Source organism: Phyllostomus hastatus, unplaced genomic scaffold (genome assembly GCF_019186645.2).
Source record: "Phyllostomus hastatus isolate PE091 unplaced genomic scaffold, TTU_PhHast_1.1 phas_scaffold_39, whole genome shotgun sequence".
In the NCBI taxonomy this organism is placed as follows: Eukaryota; Metazoa; Chordata; class Mammalia; order Chiroptera; family Phyllostomidae; genus Phyllostomus; species Phyllostomus hastatus.
Genome location: NW_025334028.1, coordinates 11,258,776 through 11,266,755, shown reverse-complemented (window position 1 = coordinate 11,266,755; position 7,980 = coordinate 11,258,776).

Sequence of the window (7,980 nt, the reverse complement as noted above, 5' to 3'; positions counted from 1 at the left end):
AGATGAAGAGAGGGTGACAGTGAGGATGGAGGAGGAAGGATTACCCTAAACTAGGTAAAAGGAAGTGGAGGAAGAGCCAGTTTCCAAAAAAGAACACAAACAACATGGAGAGTAGGATGTCAGGGCAAAGATCATGAGTGGAAGTGATAAGAAATGAAACAGGAAAGGTCAACCAGAAACTGAAGGTGAAGGGCCCTTGCATGCCAACCTAGGGGGTTTTCCTTTCATGCTAAGTGCAGTAGGTAGGAGATTGATTTGCTCAGGTTACATTTTAGAAAATCTACTGTGTCTGCCATAGAAAATGAGCAGCACACCGTCAGGCTGCGGTGCTAGTCCCTGAGGCTATGGCAGAAAGTGTGCTGAGAGCTGGCAGAGATTGTAGGCAGATACAGAAATTCTTAGCTTTGGTTCTCTACCTGGGAGGCAGATATCCCCCTACTGGGGGACTTCCAGTCAAGATGGAAGTATAGGTAGACATGAGTCACCTCCTTGCACAACCATAAAAAGGATCACAATTAATTTCAAAACAAAAAACACCTGGAAATGCCAGGCAATTGAACTGTACAGAAGTCAGACAACCAAGGATTCAAAGAAGCTATATTCATACAGGCAGGTAGGAGGGGCAGAGATGGGGAGCCGGAGTGGAGAGGATGCGGTGTGGCATGATGAGCCAGCAGCAGTGGCTGGTGAAATGGGCAGTCCCACATCACATGTGGTGAATAAAAATCAGGGGACACCGTGTGAGTGAGTGACCCCTGCCCCATGCCAGACCATGCAACTTAGGGTTCCAGCTCTGGGAAACATAAAGCCTTTTAATGTCTGGCTGTAAAAATCAGTAGGGATGGGGTGGCCAAAGAAACTGCTGGTTTCTCAGGAGAGCCCAGAACATACACAAACCCACCCACTCTGGGAACCACAACCAGGGCAATAGCTGGAAGAGTGCCTGTTATATCTGGGAAGTGAATGAAGTGACTGGAAATGGGGTGAGTGCCAGGCAAGACCCCAGAAATCAACCAGCAACAGCATTGTCCCCTCTTCAACCTCTCCCCCACACACGGAGCAACAGGGTGGTGAAGCAGGCACCCATCCTGGCAAATATCTAAGGCCCTGCCCCCTACAACTTAACAATGCATTAAGACAGGAAGTCAAAGTGGCTCTAACTAGTACACAGACACAGGGAGACTGCCAAATTGAGGAGACAAAGAAATATGGCCCAAATGAAGGAACAGAACAGAACCCCAGAAAAAGAACTAAGTGATACAGAGATTACCAGCCTGCTAGATGCAGAGCAAAACACTGGTGATCAGAATGCTCAGAGATCTTATTGAATACAGCAAAAGCATAAGAGAAGAAATGAAGACTACACTAAGTGAAATAAAGAAAAATCCACAGGAAACCAACAATGAAGGGAAGGAAGCTGGGATTCAAATCAACAATTTGGAACATTAGGAAGAAATAAATATTCAATTAGAACAAAATGAGAAACAAGAATTCAAAAAACTGAGGAGAGTTTAAGAAGACACTGGGACATCTCCAAAAGTGCCAACATCTGAATCATAGGGATTCTGGCAGGAGAAGAGGAAGAGCAAGAAATTGAAAACTTGTTTGAAAAAATAATGAAAGAAAACTTCCCTAATTTGGTGAAGGAAATAGACATACAAAGCCAGGAAGCACAGAGAGTCCCAAACAAGTTGGACCCAAAGAGGACCACACCAAGACACATCATAATTAAAATGCCAAAGGTTAAAGATAAAGAGAGAATTTTAAAAGTGGCAAGAGAAAAGCAGTTAGTTACCTATAAAGGAGTTCCTGTAAGACACTGAGTAGATTTCTCAAAAGAAAACTTGCAGGGAAGAAGGGGTTGCAAGAAATATTCCAAGTGATGAAAAGCAAGAACCTACAACCAAGATTACTCTATCCAGCAAAGATATCACTTAGAACAGAAGGGCAGATAAAGTGCTTCCCAGACAAAGTAAAGTTAAATGAGTTCATCATCACTACCAAGTTATTATTATATGAAATGTTAAAGGATATTATTTTAAAAAGATGATGAAAACTATGAACATTAAAATGACAACAAACTCACAATGATCAACTAAATGTAAAAAAAAAGAAACAAAAACTAAGCAAACAACTAGAACAAGAACAGAATCTTAGATATGGAGATCATTTGGAGGGTTATCAGTGCGGGGGCAGGGAGAGGGAGAATGGGGGAAAGATACGAGGATTTGGAAGCATAATTGGGTGGGTACAAAATAAAAAGGGGTATGTTAAGAATAGTATAGGAAATGGAAGAGTCAATGAACTTATATGCATGACCCATGGTCATGAACTAAGGTGGGGATGACTGGAGGGAAGGGGAGTACCAGGGAAAGGAGGCAAAGGGGGAAAAGTTGGGACAATGGTAGTAGCATAATTAATAAAATATACTTAAAAACAAGCAAAATAAACATGCTATCTTTTGCTGTAGGAAGAACTAGGTGCACACTAATTATAATGTACATAACTGTCATTATTTTGTCACGACTACTTTGCAAGAAACATGTTCCTAGTGACCTGACATCATTTCTGGGTTCAATAGGAGCTTCATAGTGTGTTTTTATCATTGCTACTACACAGTATTTCCCAATCCCAATGGGGGTTATAAATGTGTTTTAGTCATGTTATAGCATAGTTAAATTGATTTTGTATCTAAAGCAGTAATTTGGAAAATCCCAATGAATCTGGAAAAAAATATATGAGCACAACACCCACATTTTTCTCTAAAAAAATAACTATTTAAATGAATTTCTACAATTTACCAGACATTTCACATGCATAATTTTATTTAATCACCTTGAACATCTGTGTGTGTACATATATACGACACTATATATATACAGTTCATGTGTAAAGAAGAAATAAGCTCAGAGACATCATCCATCTGGACCATGATTACACAGCAAGTGAATAGAAGAGGCAGTATTTGAACTTAGCTCTTCTGTGGCAGTCATTCTCTTATCACCATGCATAGAAGTAGATTAGTGTAAATATCTCAACTAATGTCTATTACAGTTTAATCCACATCAGCAGGAATGAGAGAGCTGACAATGGGTTTTCATTCTGACAGTTATATCTGGAGGGTTAAATAGGAAGAGGATAAGGAAAGCTGAGCTACTATGGGAAAATCAAGTAGGTGGGAAGCAGAAAAGGGAAAGAAATAACAGTCAGAGCCAGAATTCAAGAGCCAACTTGTGGTACCCAGTCGGGAACAGGATGGGGATAAGAGTACCCTAAAGACTAAGGTACAGCTTTAAAAATGCAACATGATGATTCTCCTCAACCCATATCTCCCTTCTAAATTTCAGACTATCACTCTTATTTGTTCGCAGGAAATTTCCACATGGTCCTCCCATAAGCAAAACAAACTCAGCATATCCAGTATGACACTCATAGTTTTTCACTCTGTCCACCCATTCTTCCACAACCCACCCAGCCCAACTCCTCTTATTTGGTTTCCAACTTTTTAATGATCTCATTATAGATCCAGGATTTAGGTTCAAATATCCATTACCTACCAAGACACATTTAACTTTCCTTTTAAATATCTCCCTCCCCTACAAGTTCCCTTCCCCTTTTTGTTTATTTCTTCATTCTTTCATTAAATAGCTAGTATGTGTCAGGTACTAATTCTGCTCTATTCTGAAGACTCAAAGACAGAGACTGGCTTTGTCCTTGGAGAGTTTGCATCTAGAAGGTCCCCAAGATTCCCACTTCTAGGGTGTATTTGCTATTTACCATATTTTGCCATGTGTAATGCAAATTATTTGCCGATTTTTGAGGGAAAAAGTAAGGGCATGCATTATACATGGGTAGTACTAATTCTGTATCTATATAAATGTTTTTAATTCTTTTATTTATGCTTATGTCTTAAAAGTGTAACTCTAGAAAGCACTAATGATATCCATATACAAAATAATACCCTGGACTACAATAATTGGTTTTGTTTCTAAATATAAATAAATAATTGAATTAAACATTAAAACAAAAGATTTTTTCCCTGAAAGTTTGGTCCAAAAATGTGGGTGCACATTATCCACGGCAAAATATGATAATAACCTCCCCTCGAGTGTGGGTGAGCCTGGCCTAATCTGGTGAACATTTTTTTTTTAAAGGATCAAGGGGCCAGAGAAGTCAGAGAGATTTGAAGCTACAGCAGATGCTGTCTATGGGCCTTGAAGGAACAAATTATTACACAGTAGAAAAGGACCTATAACAAAGACCTGAGGGTGACCTCTAGGAGCTGGGTCTTTAGCCTCTAGGAGTTAAAAAAAAAAAAAAAAGGGAATCTCAGTCATACAATTGCAAGGAAATAAATTCTGCCAAGAGAACTTGGAAATGGATGTTTCCCTAGCCAAGCCTCCAGATGAGGATACAGCTAGCTGGTCAACACCTTGATTTCAGCCTGGAGAAATCCTGAGTGGAGGACTCAGGTAAAGTATGCTGGTCTTCAGACTTACAGACATTGTGAGGTAATAACTCGGTGTTGTTTTAGACAGCTGGGTTTGTGGAACTTTGTTATGCAGCAATAGAAAACCAATATGGAGAGTAAAGAATAAATAGATCATTGTCATACAGTCTGCTTAGCGCTATGGTAGAGACATACACAGGGTACAATCAGAGCATAAATAGAGACATCTAACAACCTTGATGGACTCAAGGAAGGCATTCTGTTAGAATAGAACCTAAAATGAATCATGATGGAAAAGAGAGACTTGGGGGTAATGTGTCTGATCAGGGAGGATGCAATCTGTGATAGAGTTCACAGTGAATTTTGCAAACTAGAAATATTTTGAATGTATCTGAAATCATGGGAAGAATGGTAAAAGATAAAGATAGAGACGTAAGAAAGGATAAGAAAGAATAACACTACTTCCTGACTGTACACTGTACCAGCCCATTGTGTAATCTCAACTAGGTGTTCACAATAAACCCGTGTAGATCCATGTGTGCTGGTTAGTTGCCTGTTTGTCTCCAATTCAGTCCTTGCTCTTCCTCTACTCTGCTGTGAATCACAAGGGATTAATTCTTGCCAACTTCCTTTCCCAGGCTCCTTTGCTGGAAAACTGGCTTCTGGCTGGGTTTGGGCAATGATGGCATTGGGAGGAGATTGGACAGCAGGAAGAGAGGAAACTCAAGAGTGGCTCTCTGCTCTCTCTGCTCTGCGCAATGGTGCTGACCTGGTGACTGCACCCCCTACCCAGCCCTTGAACCCTCAGGTCCTGACCAGAAGCTCTGCCTCCCGGGCTGTGGTAACACTCCACCTCTCCTTAGTCCCAGACTTGTGGGTGGCTGGTGCTCCCTACAGTTGCTTAGTCCCTGGGCAGACTACTTTCCCCTATTTGGTGTTTCAGCTCTTCAGTCTGAACCTTTTATTAAATTCTCTCTATTGAATTACCTGGTATGAGTATTATTTTCGTAATTAAATTATCACTGAATCACCATATTTTACAGATGAAGAAACTGAAAATCAGAAAGACTGAGCAACTTGTTTTATGTTGCACAGTTAGAATGTTGTGGGCCTGAAGAAATACAGAAAGGAGAAGAAAAAGAAAAAATATCCAGATGTGCTTTTACAGATCAGAAGTAAGTGTATCACATATTTAAGTAAACTTTGTTTTCACCTTAAAAAGAAAGCAACCAAAACCAATGAGAAAATATATCCATTAAAATACAGAACTAAAATCCTAGGATAATAATATGGATGTGATAAGATTAAGGAATGAATAGAGAGAAAATCAAGTTATGGTTGTATCAATCAGGTCCTGGAAACCACAGCAATGTTTTATCAGGGAAAATCTAATGCAAGAGTTATGAACTAATAAAAGGTGATTAACTATTAAGAGAGGTAAAAGATTATTCTACAGAAGAGTGAATGTGAGAAGCACTACTATGCCTCAAATGTTGAGGGAGACTACCCAGAGAACACACCCCAGCCCCAGGCTGAGAGTCAGACCCCCTTTGAGAAAGTGCAGCCCACTAGATGACAGGAAAGTTCACCAGAGTGCTACACGCCAGAGCTGGGGTACAGCCCGCAGGCTCAGGTTAGTCAGCTGGAAGCCATCCAGTGGCGTGGTGGTGAAGTTGTCTGGACAGCGAGTACCACCAGGTCTCCATAGATGTCACTGTGCCAACAGGAAGTTCTAGGAAGGGAAGCTACCTCCTGTGCCATGCCTTGCAGTATCCCTCCAATGACCTCTGCTGATAACTGACAAGCAATAAATTGGTAATTGTCATAGTCCTCTCTGATTTTTTTCCCACTCAGTGCAATATTGTCAATATCCAGCCATGTTCTATGTATAGATTTATCAAATATTCTCCCTTGAGCAATATTCCTCTTCCTTTCATTGTCTGTGGGCTATTTTACAGTACCATAAATTGTAGAAAATTAATAATGCAAATAATTTAAGTCTATAGAAATGGAAGTGAATTGTGTCTGGTAGAATATAATTGATTATTTTCCTTCAGTTAGACCATTTTTTATCTTTTTGTAAATTTGTCCTACTGTTTCTTGTTGCCTACATAAGTGTGGTTGTTTGAATTCTCCTTCAGTCTAGTTGTAACATCTGGCTGAGGTAATCAATGAGGTAAATAAAACCTCTGACACATATTCATTTTATATTTGTATGAGAGTTATGGTCTTAACCTCCAAAAAAAAATCATATCTTAAGTAAGTGGATCCTAGAGTAGTCAGAGTCATACAGATAGAAAGTAGAGTGGCAGTTGCCAGGGCTGGGGGAAGAGGACATGAGGGGTTAATATTTAATGGGTTTGGAATATCAGCTTGAGAAGATGAAAACAGTTCTGGAGATGGATGGTGGTGGTGGCTGCACAACAGTGTGAATGTACTTAACGGCAGTGAGCTGTACACTTTAAAATGGTTAAAATGACAAATGCATATTTTAGCACCATTTAAAAAATTAAAATTAACCCTGGCTGGGTAGTTCAGTTGGTTAGGGCATTGTCCCGATACACTAAGGTTGGGGGTTTGATGTCCAGGCAGGACACAGACAGGAGTCAACCATTGAATGCATAAAGAAGTACAACAACAGACCTCTCCCCCTCACCCCCGCCCATCACTCTCTCTCCCTCTCCCTCCCTCTCTCAAATCAACCAATAAATTTTTTAAAAAAGACTCATTTAAAATGAGTGAGTAAATATAAATAAAAGTTGAAATTAAGAAAGTATACTTTAACTGCCTATATTAGTTATAGATATCATATAGCCAGTTTATAATTGCCTGTATTAATTGCTTCTCAAATTCAGCCACTATTCTACTAAATATTCTAATACCTAAAGACTAAAGACTAAATTATAAAGTTAACTTCCGCCACCTGGAATATGAAATAAAAATGAGAAAAGGAAGATGAGGATTAACATTTAACAATGAACACAAACCCATGGCAGGCAAAAAGAAGACATGCAAAGCTACAATAGTTCTTGTTTTTGTAGCTGGCCATGAGATCAAAGTGGACATTTATGACCACCTTCTGTCCACTGCCTGTTTCATATTTCCTTTGCTTTCAGTGAGAAGCTCAGCTGGTCAGTTTCCTAGTGGAGTGACCTAAACCTTCCTTCTTGAAGCATTGCAATCCTTGATATTCCTGCCTCTCTTTGGTAACAGTTTTCTATTAGTACTTACTATTGGGCATGGAAGTACTAAGAGATGCCCCAGGAAATGCCCTGGACTCCAGACATAGCACTGTTTGTACTCGTGCACTAGCAGCAGCCTAAGTTTCCCCTTGGTAGTTGAGATCAAGCTTTCCAGCAGTAGAAAAACCCCTATTGCTGCCTGTTGGTTTGTGACATAAGAAGCCCAAGATGGCCAGGAAGCAGCCTCAACTTCCAATGCAGTGCCTATGTTGTGGTGTCCCATAGTGGAAGCATTCCTCCCTTGGGAACAAAGACCTTTAAAGCAGCAAATCTCAGAGATGCCAGGGT